This window comes from Protopterus annectens, chromosome 6.part0, assembly GCF_019279795.1.
Source record: "Protopterus annectens isolate FY-2018-M chromosome 6.part0, PAN1.0, whole genome shotgun sequence".
In the NCBI taxonomy this organism is placed as follows: Eukaryota; Metazoa; Chordata; order Ceratodontiformes; family Protopteridae; genus Protopterus; species Protopterus annectens.
The window spans coordinates 1,650,402,602-1,650,418,673 of record NC_056737.1 but is presented as its reverse complement, the minus strand read 5'-3'; positions in this window follow the sequence as shown (position 1 = coordinate 1,650,418,673).

Below are 16,072 nucleotides of genomic sequence, written 5' to 3'. Positions count from 1 at the left end.
CAAATGTTAAATAAATAAATCCTAAGCTTTATCAGATGAAAACTAAGGCATGCTCCAGTTTACTCCACAATGCAAAGACATGCACCTGGAGTGTTTCTCCCCTGGCCTCTTTTTGAAAATTGGCTCGTTCTAAGTCAGACTTTCCCAGTTAACAAATGTTAAATAAATAAATCCTAAGCTTTATCAGATGAAAACTAAGGCATGCAGAAAAAAAAGATATCCAGACATAAAGGGGGGAGGGGCAAAGAGTGAGTTTCTCAGTAAAGTGGGACTTTTATACTTTTATTCACTGAAACACAGCTTGTTTGTTTGTTCAACAAACTTAAAACATCAGACATTCACTTCAGCAAATATTCAGTCATAGAATACTTTAGCCAAGGAACAGAGTTGGCTGGCCAGCATTAAAAAATGTACCCTTTTCCCCACTGTAGTGCGATCTTGGAGTTGGTATATATATATATATATATATATATATATATATATATATATATATATATATATATATATATATATATATATATATCTATATATGTATATATATATATATATATATATATATTTATATCAAAGTTTCAGTACATAAAACTTCACTTGTATGAATCCACTTGTTCGAAGTACTGAAACTTCGAAAACTGACTACAGAGATCACAATACAGCGCAGAATGGGAATATTCCTTTTTCCTCTGTGTAGTACGATATTGGAGTTGGTATATTTAAGTTGGGGGGTGTGGGGGGCACAGCAAAAAAGCATGTTTTTGTTATTTTTTTTTTATTTGTGAGGTGATCGAGTGCCTAGACTTCAGTGAAAGTGCACTTTCGTTGAAGTGCACTTTCGCTGAAGTGGGGTTCTACTTTTCATTTTTGGTTAAGTGACAATTCGTTGTAAAGTAGTAGACCTACATATATATATATATATATATATATATATATATATATATATATATATGTGTGTATGTGTGGGTCCTGGATGTTTGCTCAAATGAGCAAACGTCCGAAACCCAAACGGCCGGGCATACTTATGCGAAAGTGCTTTACACCGAAGAAGCACATTCGTGTAAGTATGCCTGTTGCCGAGGCCGTACTACCGTGCGGATAAGGGAAAATTCTCTTTTCCCCACTGTAGTGCGGTCACGGACGGAGAATATTAAAGTGTGGGGGTGTGGGGAGCACAGCCCCACACATGGGGGCTGCAGGGGGGTGAATTCCCTCTGCTAAAACATTAATGAAGTGTTTTTTTTTTTTTGTAACACGCTTTAGTGAAAGCGCTTTTTTGATAAAAGCACTTTTGTTAAAGTGTGTTCGGTTGTTATGGATTCAGACATTTGCTCATTTGACCAAACATCCTAGATCCATATATATATATATATATATATATATATATATATATATATATATATATATATATATATATCATATATGTGTGTGTATATGTGTATGGGGGAGTGGGGGTGCAGCCTTCCACATTGTGGGGTGTGGGGGGCTAACCTGGGTGTTTTTTTTGGTATGCATGTTAGTCCACTGTCTCTTATCCCTGGGTAAAATATTCGATGATTGAACATATGCTGACGTGATCATGTTTTAAATTTGTCAAACAGAGACTCGATGAATTTCTCATTCAATGACTGAAGATAGACCCAACAAATTGTGTGTCAGTATATAAAAGTCCCGCTTTACTCATAAACTAACTCACCAGTGTGAGTAAGTCCACAGGGAAAGGTAACTTTTGGTGATGGCCCTTAGCTAGGTAGTAGAGAAGTGGAATCATATTATGCTTTGGCCAAAGGGGAGTCACCAATACGATCTTTCATTTGTCTCTTTGAATCATTATTAACACCTTGGGAAGAAGAGGAAGTGGAGAGGAAAGATTATATGAACCCCCTTTTCCAAGAAAAACACATTGTATCTGTTTTCCAAGCTTGGGGACAGTACATCCTGGTACAAAAAGAGAGGAAGTTGTTTGTTACTAGTGGAAACAGATCTGTCTGCAGGAACCCCTATTTGTGTGCTCTGACTAGGAAAATACCCCTGTTCAACATCTATCTGTGGGACTCTATCCTTGATCTGCTTAGAAAACCTGCCAAGACTGTCAGAGAATGTAAACCACCTGGAGAGACAGGTTTGCTTTTGTAGCCTGCTCCCATACTAAATGAGCTGATCTGCACAGTTCATAGGATCTGGTGCCTTCTGCTTGTTTATGTACCTTGTGACAGTAGTATTGTCTGTGAGCACTGTTAAAGGACCTGGATTCCAAGACTGGGAGAAGATTTGCAGGACCTGGATTAGTGTCCTCCTTTAGACTGATGTTGTTTGATCTTAGATTTGTTGGTCATTGTCCCTGAACTTTCAGGTTGCCCGACCATGCTCTCCATTCATTGTGTGATGCATCTGTGTGCAATTCCTATTGCTGTGTCTGCACTTTGAAGGGCGGAACTGGAATGTGCTTTATCCCTAATATCCACCAAAGGATTTCCTTCTTTAGAAGGTAGAAGAGGAATCTGGGAGTCCAGGGGATGAGAATGCTGGGATCCAAGTTGATTTCAGGTACCACTCAACCTTCTTCATATGGAGTCTTGTGAAGAGGACTATGAGTATAGCTGTGACCATGAACTCCAATGCTCTGTGAAAATTTCTTCTTGCTGTACATGTGTGAAGAGGGAAAAGAGAATGGAAGTAACTGGAGAAACTCTGCACTTCATCTGGTAGCAGAAAAGCCTGCATTAATCTGACATCTAGTCTGTATCCCAAGAAAATTAGGTCCTGATATGGTTCCATTTTGGACTTCTTTAGACTGATTGTGGACCCCAGACCCTGAAGTAGGAACAAGGTGAAGGTGAAATAAATCAAAAGGTTTGGCTGAAAGGATGCCCATATTAATATAATAATGAGAATATCTGGATTCCCTGACTCCTGCAGTAACATATGGCAGAAGTCAGGCATTTTTTCAAGATTTTGGGAAAAGTAGAAAGTCCAAAGAGCAAAGCAGATAACTGAAAGTGTGATAAGTTGAAATCTTCAAAAATTTCCTCTAAGTGAAGTGAATAGGAATATGGTGGGAGACATCCTTTAGATACAGGGGACACCAGGGTAGCCTGTAGGAGAATTAATGGTAGAAGAGTCTGTAGGGACAACATCCTAAAAGAAGGAACACAGAGAAAAGGTTAGAGGGTGGAAAGATCACAAATAGGTCTCCAATCTCCTTCTTTTCTTGGAATGAAGAACAGTCTGGAGTAGAACCCTCATACTGCTCAACCTCTTAGAGCAAGAAATCTGGACAAAGCCATAAAAAATGGGGGAACAAAGACCCGAAAATAGGGACAATTTTTAAATATTGCTGTTACAGGCTTAGAAAGTAAATATAATAATAGGTTTTGCATTAGCATGAATTTTCTGAAGGATATAAAGTCTAGAACTCAAATGTCTGTCATTATTTTCTGACTTAAAAAACACAATTTTATGAAAAAATGTACCAAAAATATGAGGCAAAAATCTGGACATTGTGCAGAAATCTGTACGGTTGAGAGGTATGAGAATCCTTTTCCCACATGCAGTGAAGGAACTGGCTCCCTTGTGCCTTGTATGAGCAAAGCTCGAATGACGGGAGGGAACAACTTTATCTGATTATGAGGAGGAGGAGGACAGATGCCATTCAATGGAGGGACTTCCTTCCAAGGCATTCAATACTCATTCTGAAAAATGGAGAGAATTTATTTGTAGTGATGAGGAACAAGTTTTTTTTTTTTTTTACGAAAGGGGTGAGCCTTTTGAATAGGAGATTTAATGGACTGAGAGACAGTGAATGAGATAGACGTTAGTCATGCAGACATGTCTGGGTTGGAGGCCACCCAGATCTAGACTCCATATCTGGTTTGTCTTATAATCTTTTCCTAGGCATTTTCTTGGGTCTAGATGGTCTAGACTCCCTCCAAGCAAAGGAAATGGGCTTTGAGGGTAGTTTCTCTTGTATCTGGCACAGAAAGAATACGAATCTGCCTACAGTTCTACATTATTTTACTTTGATCTTGTACATTTTGAAACAGGCTAGCTTTATCTGAACCAGACAAAAGGTCCTGGTGCAGAGGAAAATCTAGAAGTTTTGCCTTATTATCCTCTAGAAGTGTCTGGGTACATAACCATGCATACCTTCTTATAACAGAATCTATAACTACCGCTGTGGAGGGAGCTTATACTGCATCATTCATAGCTGCATTTTATGTTGTGACTAGCCACTTGGGAGGCCTAAGGTTCATAGTTTCATAGGTTGGTACTAGGCTATCAGCCCTAGGGCCTATACAAGCCTAGCCATAACAATTCCCTGGCTATTTCTTCCCACACAATTTACTTCCTTGGACCCCTGTCTAGCAGGGCGACTGATGTGATCCCCGGGGTGAATTTCCTTTCTCCCATCCAATCATCAAGGTTCCTTTTGAAGTGGGCCAAGGAGGCACTCTGCTTGACATGTACGGACAGTCTATTCCAGAGTCTGGGGAGTCTCTGAGTCAGGAACCTATCCCTCCAGCATGTTTTGTTTATTGTGATGACAAGGTTTAGATCCCTGGAGCATGTGGCTCTGAGGAATTGGGATTTCTTTTAAGTGTAGCATGTCCAACAGCTCTGGGTTTGATCAAAGATATGGCCTGCTATTTACTGCTTTCTTCATCTGTGCAGGACAATGTATAATCTAGATTCACCCGAAGAGATAACAAGCATTTATTCACTTGAGTCCAATAATTCAGAGCTCTAAAGACAAGAGTGGAGGATGTATACACTTTCTTCCCTAGTCTGTACATTTTCTTGCTGTCTTTATCTGAGGGTTGAGCACTGGCAGCAGGAAGCAGCTCTGAGTGTTTGTCTGTATACATGGAAATCACAGAAGGATCTACCACTGGATTTTTGTACATAAATGTTAAATCTTCAGGTTCTGTGGAAAAAGCTATCAAGACTTTTAGGGGCAGATGACTGAATTTAGAGCAGTGGCAGTAGATGCAAAGGCATCAAGGAGTTTCTCTAGTACAGAAGTTCCAGGAGCAGGAGCAGGTATGCCTACTTCCAAAAGATTATAGCATCTTTGTTGCACCTCAGCAATATGGTTTTATTCGCATTCAGAATGTTTCATCATATTAATAATAGTTTCACCAAATGAAGCCTATTCACTACGGTAGTCGGGAGGAAAGAAGTCTTCATGATCAGAAGTCACTTGGCCTGGTGAATGGATCTATAAAGAGTAGGCCAAGAAGTGCTCATCCTAGCCTAATTCAGACTCTTCATCCACAGAAGATGAATCTAATTGCCTCTTTTGAAGAGTGGTAATAGACATAGAAGTGGGAGTAGGCACTGCCAAGGATGGTGGTCTGAGTGCCATTATGTACTTAAACAGGTCTTGTGAAAAGTTCTTCCACTCCTTTGTCTTGGACATCTGAGGAGAGAAAACATTTATTGTTGTTGTTTTTTCTTTTTGGGTAAAACGTCCACTTTATTTAAATGCAGAAGTTCTGACCTCTATTGCACCTCAATCAGTGATCCTGCATTTTCTCTTTAATGAGAGTTATGCTTTTGGGTCCTTCAGAAATAATTAAACAGGTCCCCCCTTCTACCATCATCAGTTGCTTCAGTTGTTTTGATCACGTGAATATCAGATACTATATTGGCTTCTATCGGGGTAGCAGTAGAGGGCATCTGAGAAAATATCAAACAGACAACTAGTTCTGTAACCTCTGCAGGTATGTCTGAGTCCAAATGGGAAATCAAGATAACAGGCTAAAGCTTTTTCTTTGGATGGGCAAAATGTCAGGTGTGGAAGGGTCTTCCATTTTTGCTCGGGTGAGGTATTTAATGCTCTGGGTCCCTAAGCAGGAGATAAGAGATGTAAGTCGCATTCGTAAGGTTTTTGTGACAAAGAAGTGACAGATCATAAAATTCTAATAGCTGTACTCTGCACCTAAACAGAAGAGACACTGGGAGAAGAGATCCTTGTAGTGAATCTACCTACTGCAATTGCACTTTCCTTCCTAGCTGACATCTAATAGAGCATCAATCAGCAATACAAATGAGAAAAAAACAAGGAAGATTCCCCAACAGGGCACTTTTCTGAATCAGTGAAGTCCACCCGTACAAATAACCACACATAGAACAAACCGACCGGTTCAAGACCTGAATTTAGACTGGTGATAAGATAGCCTGAAGATTTGAACTCACAAATCCATGTATGTACTCTTACTCCCACGTCTTTAGGTCATACGTTGGACGTATGGCTCTATGGAAGATTTTGGCTTTGATATCCTTTCTGGATGTCAAGGTTATTTGGCGAGATAACTTAATACTGCAACAGTCACTAAGGAAGTACATCAGCCTGTGAATAGTGAGATAACACTGAGATTGTTGACATGAACTGTAAAACATGATACAGAGGTGCTTTTCTCAAGGTGTAAATACTATTTAAAGTTATAAAGCTGAGAGCGCTGTTTTTTTCCATTTTTCTTCTTTTATGTATTAACACACCTGTGTATTTTTATAAACATGTCTTCACTGTGTTTCTAGAATTACAAAATGTCTGCTTATTATAGTAGACGTCACACAACTATAAAGAAAAACATGCACTCACACGCACTCACTCAATGCAAATACTGACAGATTTCAAGAAGCTAGGGGAACCAATTCAGAACAAATATTGAAGTATAACTAAAACAGTAAATAACTTTATGTTGAAAAATGAAAAAAAAAAAAAAAATATATATATATATATATATATATAAAACACCAAAATGTATTCTAGCACTGCACTGTCAACAAAATAAACAGGTCAGAAGGAGCATAAATATTTTATTAGCTCGCAGACAGTAAAATACACTCCAAACCGGTTTCACCCTTTAGGCGTCATCAGTGGATTACACAAAGTGTTTTCATCACTCCATTAAATATGACTCCCTTAAAGAGACATATCCCATTTATCTAAAAACACCATGTATACAAATATATATTACTAGAGCAGAAGAACAACATAACAATAAATACATATATTCATACCCAAATATTATTTTTTATTTATTATTTATTATTTATTTTTTATTATTATTATTTATTACTACACATAAACCTCACTATTAAAGAAACTCATTTAACCCGGGTTTATATAAAGCGCCTAAATTCAAAATTCACATTCTTTCCTTTTTATCTAATATTAAATGTTTCGCCTAAAGGGTGAAATCCGGTTTGGAGTGTATTTTACTGTCTGCGAGCTAATAAAATATCTATGCTCCTTCTGACCTGTTTATTTTGTTGACAGTGCAGTGCTGGAATACATTTTGGTGTTTTGTTGGTCTGTTTCCGTGCACGCACGTTACGTTTAACTTGCACAAGTTTTCATTTTGGAGGTTTTATATATATATATATATATATATATATATATATATATATATATATATATATGGGTCTACCTGACAACGTCGACAGCTTAGAACGCCGACAATGAGAACACCGACGCCAGAAGATCGACAACTGAGAAGACCGACGGATGAAAACCCCGACGCTGAGAACACCGACATGGGAAAAGGCTGTGTAAGTATGCGGTAGTGACGGACGTTAGGGTGCGAGTAAGGTAAGTGTGCGATATTGATGGTCTGTAGGGATAGGGGTGGGTTAAGTGAGTTAGGGTTAGGGCGCGGGTTAGGTAAGTGTGCGATAGTGACAGTCTTTGGGTTAGGGGCGGGTTAAGTGAGTTAGGGTTAGGGCGTGGGTTAGGTGAGTGTGCGATAGTGACAGTCTTTGGGTTAGGGGTGGGTTAAGTGAGTTAGGGTTAGGGCACAGGTTAGGTAAGTGTGCGGTAGTGATAGTCTTTGGGTTAGGGGCGGGTTAAGTGAGTTAGGGTTAGGGCACGGGTTAGGTGAGTGTGCGATAGTGACGGACCTTAGGGTTAGGGTTTGGGTTAAGGTTGTAGATAGTTGTGTATGTGAGGTTTAGTGTGGGTTTGTAAGGATTTTGGTGTGCTTGTGTTGTGTGTGTGCTTTTTGGACAGGGGATTTGTTTTGTTTGTTGATTGTCGGTATTATGGTGTGTCGGGCATGTGAGGTTTCGTGTTTGTGAACTGTCGGTTATGCGGTGTCAGTGATTTCGTTGTCGGTGTTGTGATGTGTCGGTGTTGTGAGTTAGACCCATATATATATATATATATATATATATATATATATATATATATATATGGGCCTAGGGCTATTCACTGAAAGCACATTTCACTGAAACACATTTGACTGCACAATTCACTGAAAGCTCAATTCACTGAAAACACAATTCACTGAAACACATTTCACTGAAAGTTATATATCACTTTTTCCCCACTGTAGTTCAACCCTGGTGTTAGAATATGTAGTAAGGGGGGGGGGTTGGGGGGGACGGACCCCCCCCACCTATTTTAAATATTTTGAACTATACACGTGAATACTTGCAATTTCAATAAATTACTCTTTTCTAAACTTAATATATATCCAAACTATGTGGGGTCTACACCACCCACACCCCTTGATGTGGGGGGTGGTGCCCCCCACACCCCCCTTACTATATATTCTAACTCCAGGGTCACACTACAGTAGGAAAAAGGCCATATACAACTTTCAGTGAAATGTGTTATAGTGAATTGTGTTTTCAGTGAATTGTTCTTTCAGTGATTTGTGCACAGTCATTTGACTTTCAGTGAAATGTGCGTTCAGTGAATAGTCCTAGACCCATATATATAAATATATATATATATATATACATATATATATATATATATATATATATATATATATATATATATGGGTCCACTACACATAACCAAAATGCCACTTACCTGACTTTCACATGATTGAGCCAAGAACACCGAAATGACAAAACACTGACCACTCAGAACACAGATGGGGAACTAACGGTAAATAACCCATTGGCCAACCTGACAAGAACACCAAAACAGAAACAAAGACAATCCCCCCCCCCCCCCCACAACTAAATATTCCAACTCCAAGATCACACTACTGTGGAGGTAAGAGGCAAAGGTCGACATGGTGACTGAGCAGTCACTTTCCGTTGGTTCCCTGTCAGTGTTCCGAGCAGTCAGTGTTTTATCCTTTTGGTGTTCTTGGCTTGATCATGTGAAAGTTGGGTAAGTGGCATTTTGGTTAGGTGTAGGGAACCCATATATATATTAATTGGTCTTAAAGAAAGAACAATGTGGAAAAAAGAAGGTAAACAAGAAAATAAAGCAAGGAATTAGTGCAAAATAAAAATATACAAGCAAGTAATGAAGAAAAGGGAAGTTGCAAGTATGACTATGACACATCTAGGAAACATAAATTAAGTAGTTGGCATGTCAAATGAAGCTAAGGGTTAGTGCTCATTACTAATGAGGGCCTCTGCCCCCCTGCACCACCTTAGTAATGGGTGCTAACCTTAGCCCTAATGCTGCCCCTTCTCTCAACCCTAACCCTACACCTTAACATCAATAAAACATTCTTGTAATAATGCCACTACACAAGACAGACTCAGACATGCACACATACACAATCATGTGGTAACAACACTGCATCTATCTCCTACCCTAACCCTTACCCTTACCCTAAAATACATAATCTCACACAAACATACAGCACCCATCTTTCACTTATCCCTGCCCTTAAACCTAACACATGCACGTATGCACATGCACACACACACATACACACACACACACACACACACACACACACACACACACACACACACACACACACACACACACACACACACACACACACACACACACACACACACACACACACAGTCTTACTCCCCAACCACACTCATTTGTGTTGATAATCCATACCATTGACACAGCCAACAATTGGCCATCCATACAGTTGACATTAAATGACATCTCTGCATTTGTCATACAAATGCATATTCAGTCAAACACAGGGGAACTGCATATGTATATGTATATGTATGTGTATATGCATATGTGTATGTAAAGATGGCCAGCCAGAGCCATTATATGGATATGTTTGTTATGAATCATGTGATATAACACAGGCCATCTTAATGGCATCACCAGGGCTAATTTCCACCCATGATCAGTGTGAGGAGATCCAGAGACCTGGGGCAGCATCAAAGTGTTGCCAGAGAGTGTTTTGCACATCAGTCCCTGCTTCTTTCTTTTGTCATTCCATACTCAGGACCTGCTATTTAGGTCATGTCCCACTGTACTCATCTCTCATTAGACCCATTATAGAATACAACGCCCCATTTGGTATGTACCTCTCAAGACATCTACAACAACTGGAATGCCACAGAAATACCTCACTAAAAGAATCACAGGCCTAAAGCAGATGCCCTATGCTGACCACCTTAAAAAACTCCAGCTATACTCTGTCGCATATCGTCTACTCCGAGGCGATCTCTGCTTAACATACAAGGTCATGTCAAACCCAGAGCTGTTGGACATGCTACACTTAAAGAAATCCCAATCCCTCAGAGCCACATGCTCCAGGGATCTAAACCTTGTCATCACAATAAACAAAACATGCTGGAGGGATAGGTTCCTGACCCAGAGACTCCCCAGACTCTGGAATAGACTGCCCATACATGTCAAGCAGAGCACCTCCTTGGCCCTCTTCAAAAGGTACCTTGATGATTGGATGGGAGAAAGGAAATTCAACCCAGGGATCACGTCACTCACCCTGCTAGACAGGGGTCCAGGGAAGTAAATAGTGAGAGAAGAAATAGCCAGGGAATTGTTATGGCTAGGCTTGTATAGGCCCTAGGGCTGATAGCCTAGTACCAGCCTATGAACCTATGAACCTATGATGTGAGCTGCACAGCATATCAGTCTCACCTCCACATGTGCCATAGCCATGAGTTTGCTCCCTGTTGTGTAATATCACTTCATGAGTTCCCAGCCTCCACTAGGGATCTACAGTGATGCATCTGAAGGCATACCCTCTCCCACTGTATAATCACAACCATCCTTCCTGCCTGTGACATCAAACAAATGTCTCACCAATTGAACATGGGTCTCCTGGGCTGTAGTCAGTTTTTTTCTTTGTCCTTATTCATCACCAATGCAGGCTTAATGACAATCCATATCTACTTATGACACTTGACATTAAAGAACTATATATATAAAGCTTTTGGAATTTTTCATCAAAATTCTTACAAAATACATATCTGTACTTAGCTGTAGACTGTGTTCTGCTGGTAATTTTAGTTATAAGGATGCAGATGTCTTCAAGTTGTCATTATCACTTCACACATCTGCATTTGGGATGGTGGCTGTTAGCATTTTTGTAGTGACATAAAGAGGCCACTTTTTATTGAGAAATGTGCATTATTTTTATTTCTAATATAATCACGTTATGCACAGATATTTCCTGTATATAATCAGTGTTCTGCACCCTGAGAAGTAGACATATAATTAACTATTACATAAACATAACACAATGCAGGATAGAAGACTGTTATAGAAAATTACTATATGTAGATAAATACAGGGTGCAGTATATCATTAACCCTGAAACAGTTTATTTATTTATTTTTATTTACTGCTTGATAGCAAGGTAGGTGAACCCACCAAAGTCAATCTTTAGTCATGACCCTGTCAAACGTATGCACACAAAACAGAAAAACATAAGCACACACATATATTGAACAGAATACACACTAAGAATCCAACCATTGGAGTACTTAAGTGAAAATGTAGCAGTTACTTTGAGCAATTATTACCAGTAACTCTACAATCTGCTATAGAAAATTCAGATATACAATCTGCTATAGAATATTTATATACAGTCAGACAACACTGTTGGAATCCACTATAGCTAGCTCCAAAATGTGGAGAAAGAATGGACTTACATATACTAAGTCCGAGTTGCCATTTCTGGGAATATTCCTTTTCACAAAGTTAAAGCAATCTTGGAGTTGTTATATATAAGTAAGAGGGTATGGGGTTTTGCCCCCAACATGCCACCTTGGGCAAAAATAAGTTTTAAGGAGATGGGCAATTTTCAAGATTTGATCTTCTCTGTTTTTTTTTTTTTTTGGCTTTTCAGCACTTGGCATTTCCAGTGCCAACATTTCATTAGGGAGCCCAGTTGGGTTCTACACAATTAAGTTGTACAATTTGATTCTGCAAAATTAAATCACCAGCAGCAAAGTAATATTTGTCAGGCTAGGTCACACAGTTCCTGAGGGGCTGGTTAAAAGATGGGCATTTCTGTATTTTTAATATATACGGTTTTAACAAGGGTTAGGCATGACAGAGGGGAGGAGATGTAGCAGGGTGTAATAGTTAGCATTTGTTATAAAGTATCTCCAGGCAGTTTCATTATGTAGATGCAGTTATACAGCTGTTTTAAAATCAGCAAGTGTTTCGTTACACTTTAATTCAATGGGTAGATTGTTTCATAATGCTGGATCTAGTCTTTAGAAGGCCTGGTCACCCATAAATGTTTCAAAAGGAAGCCTATTCAGGGAGACAATATCACCTTTAGTGTTTCTTAGGGAATAAGCCTGTTCAAAAAAGGACAGTAACCTATTCAGAGGAATGCAATAGCTATCTTTTTGGATTATGAATATTAATGTACAAAGTAAATGGAATGCTCTGTCGGTACTGGGAGGCAATTCATTTTTATGTAGATGTAGGCAATGGTGAGTGTGAGAGTCAGCAAATGGTGCAAATTTACAAATCTTGTTTTTTGTTGTCTGTAACCTCTATGTATTACAGGTTGAACTGAAAGTTACAAGGGGAAAGTCCTTATTCCAGTTTAGGGGGAAAAACAGAAAGTCCATAGATCTCTGTCAGAGAACTTAACATGTACCTTCAGGAAGACACTGCATCTAAAAGCTAAATTATGTTCTTAAAGACTTATATGGAGAAAAACATTAGATTTTACATTATTTTCCCATTAACAGTATGGAATTTATGGTATCTGTATATTCTGAGAAACAGAATATGCCACATTTTAAAAATATGATTTTAAATCAAAACTAATGTCAGATCAGCATATAGCTATGTGGTTAGTATGTTTGGCATGGTGGCATAGATGAGTGGAGCCCTGACTGTGACATAGATGACCGGGTTTCAATTGCTGTCCCCAGTACTGAAGGAGCCAAGCAGGAGGTTTGAGGACTGAAGAGTGATAGCCATCATGCTTTCCTTAAAGGGAAATGAGGTTTGCATGGACCTTTGCACAAAGGCCTTTGCTATGCCCTAAGAGGAGACTAGGGAAACCACCACTCATGTTGAGGAGGAATCTGCTAGACTGTTTTGATGGAACTCCATATATGGAAATAAGGAGACATTATCCATGGTTAGACCATTGTCTGCCTTCCTGAGAACCTTGCTGGGTGTATGTGGTTATAACCAGTGAGGAAACAAGAAAAACTTAGGACTACCCCAATGCTTGTCTTAAGGACAGCCATTCTCACTTGGCTGTCACCACATGATGAGGATAAATGGAAAAATTGAAAAATGGATTGAAAAAGTGCTTGATGGCAGGCAGTAGGGCAAAAGTAAAAAAAAAAAAAAAATACACACACACACATATATATATATATATATATATATATATATATATATATATATATATATTCTTTGCATGCACTGCAATCTCTGCCAGCATTCCAAACAGTGCCAATGAAATGATAATGTTCTTTGGTATACCTCAGTCAACATCATTTAAAAAATTCTTAGTAAAACTTTACGAGAAATATACAGTTGATATCAAGAATATACTGCACTTGAGTATCATTCCACATTAAACACTTGCTTTCAGATCAGTGATAGAAAAGGTAGCATATATATATATATATATATACATATATATATATATATATATATATATATATATATATATATATATATACATATATAGATATAAGCACACATAAACATCTACACACACACACACACACACACACACACACACACACACACACAGAAACATTTCCCCAGTCAAAACTAATTTATTTTTTTATATGTGCTTGGGAGGGATCAGTGAATAGTTGATGTAATTCTTGCTTCCTAGAATAACCTCTTCCTAACTTTGATGTACCACTATGATTAACTAAAAGAAATAATATGCTTGAGATTAATTTAAACAGATACACACAAGTATGTGCACACATATTAATGCAGGTTCTTTCATGTCCCTACAGACATACACAAACCTGTCCAGAAACATACACACGTTTACACACAGCATATCCTCATATCATCACTGAACTTAAATGTACCATTAGTACTTTCAAAGAAGTGAATGACTAACCACTGTCTGCATGGAGGGTGTGTGCCTGCCTCTGTGGTCACATTAGGCACTTAGGTAGGGAATTGAGAGACTGGATGTGTGTGTTTGTGTGGGGGTGGTATAATAGGTGCCTTTGCAAATGCAATGCATGGACCACTGTGGAGAACACTAGAGTGGTCAGGTCTGACAGTGCTAATGTGCATTTCAAATGTATGCAAGTGAGCAGATACTGAAGTGTTTCTAGTTACTGCTATAGTTATCTCTGGTAACATGATTTCACTATTTTGCTAATTTGACTAACCTGCCTTGGGTAGTCAGTAAATACAGTGAGCCTTTCTCTAAATCCTAAGTGTTAACTTAACCTACAGCACAACATATTTTAGTCATTTTAAACAGATCTTCAGGTTTTTCCATTTGTATTTACTTATACTTGCTTGTATTGTACCTAGAGATATGTATGAATCAATTAGCATATGGAGATGTTTAGCCAATGTTTTTAAATAACAGACAAACAAATCCTGTAATTATAAATTCTACTCATTACAGCAAAATGCTACAAAACAAAAATAAAACTATCAGGAATGCTTATGTCCACCAAACTGGCACTACTCCAAACTTATACACTTTTGAGCAGTAAAGATATAGCATGGAGATAATTGTTGACATGGATGAATTAATTTAGCTTTCAAATCATCTTTTATCATAATGCCAATAGATTGTAGGTGTTAAAACAAGCAATCTGTTTCTTTTTCTTTTACCAACATAATAACTTCAGTAAATCATAAAGAAAAAAAAAAGTTAGTTCTGATATAAAGGTCACTAGAAGTAATTTTAGTTTAATTAGATAAATTGCCATCCTAATTCATTCCAGCAGAATATGTTTGGCTAATTTACTTGCTGTCGGACTTTATTAACTTTTGTGTTTTTATATCAGGGCTTTCTCAAAGAAACACAACAAGCACAGAAATATATTTACAGAATGAAGGAAAATACTTCTCTGAAAGACAAATTATTTAGAGAAATGTGATAAGGTAATAAAATATAAGCTATTAGATGTCACTTACCCATTATGTGACTCTGAGACCAAAATTTGCATTTGCAGAAGACTTTCCTACTTAAAATATAGGAATTAATATGATTGACAAGAGTACAGATGATACTAAATTGTAAGTTCAGTATCTAAAGGCAAACATCACATATTACGGTTCTGCATTAGCAGACCATAAGTACAGAGCGGTTAGCATTTATTTATGCAGATTACCTAAACTCAAGTAAAAGCTGCTTAATAATAGTTCAATGCAGCCACTGTTTTTTATTAGTGCAGTGTTGCTCCTGTCACAATGGAGTTTTATCCCAGTATTCACATGCTAGCTACTCCTGGCTCGATCAGTCACACAGTATCTCAGAGTGAGGGCAGTACAGATACATTGTTTCCTGTCAGAGATCAGACTTTGTGGTACATTGAAACTGCAATGAGAATAAAAAAATGAGGTTCAGTGAGACTTTTATTTGTGTTATATATGAACATAATATGATAATCTTGTGTGCATGCATTAAGAGAATGTCTAAACTAGAAATAGTGTTTATGAGGTCTTATTCCCAAGCTAACGCATTATGAGCTTGAATGTGGTGAGAAATGTGGAACCTGAAAAGATAGAGTCCTTTTGTAAAATCACTGTTAGTCTCCATGAAAATAAGCATTGCTGACAAATTTCAGTTCATTACATATTAAAAAGGGCAATGCAAAACGTGCTGCTGGAGTTACAACCTTCATTCTTTATTAATTAATTCAACATCCAGAGAATAAGCGGGAGATGTCAAAACACCTC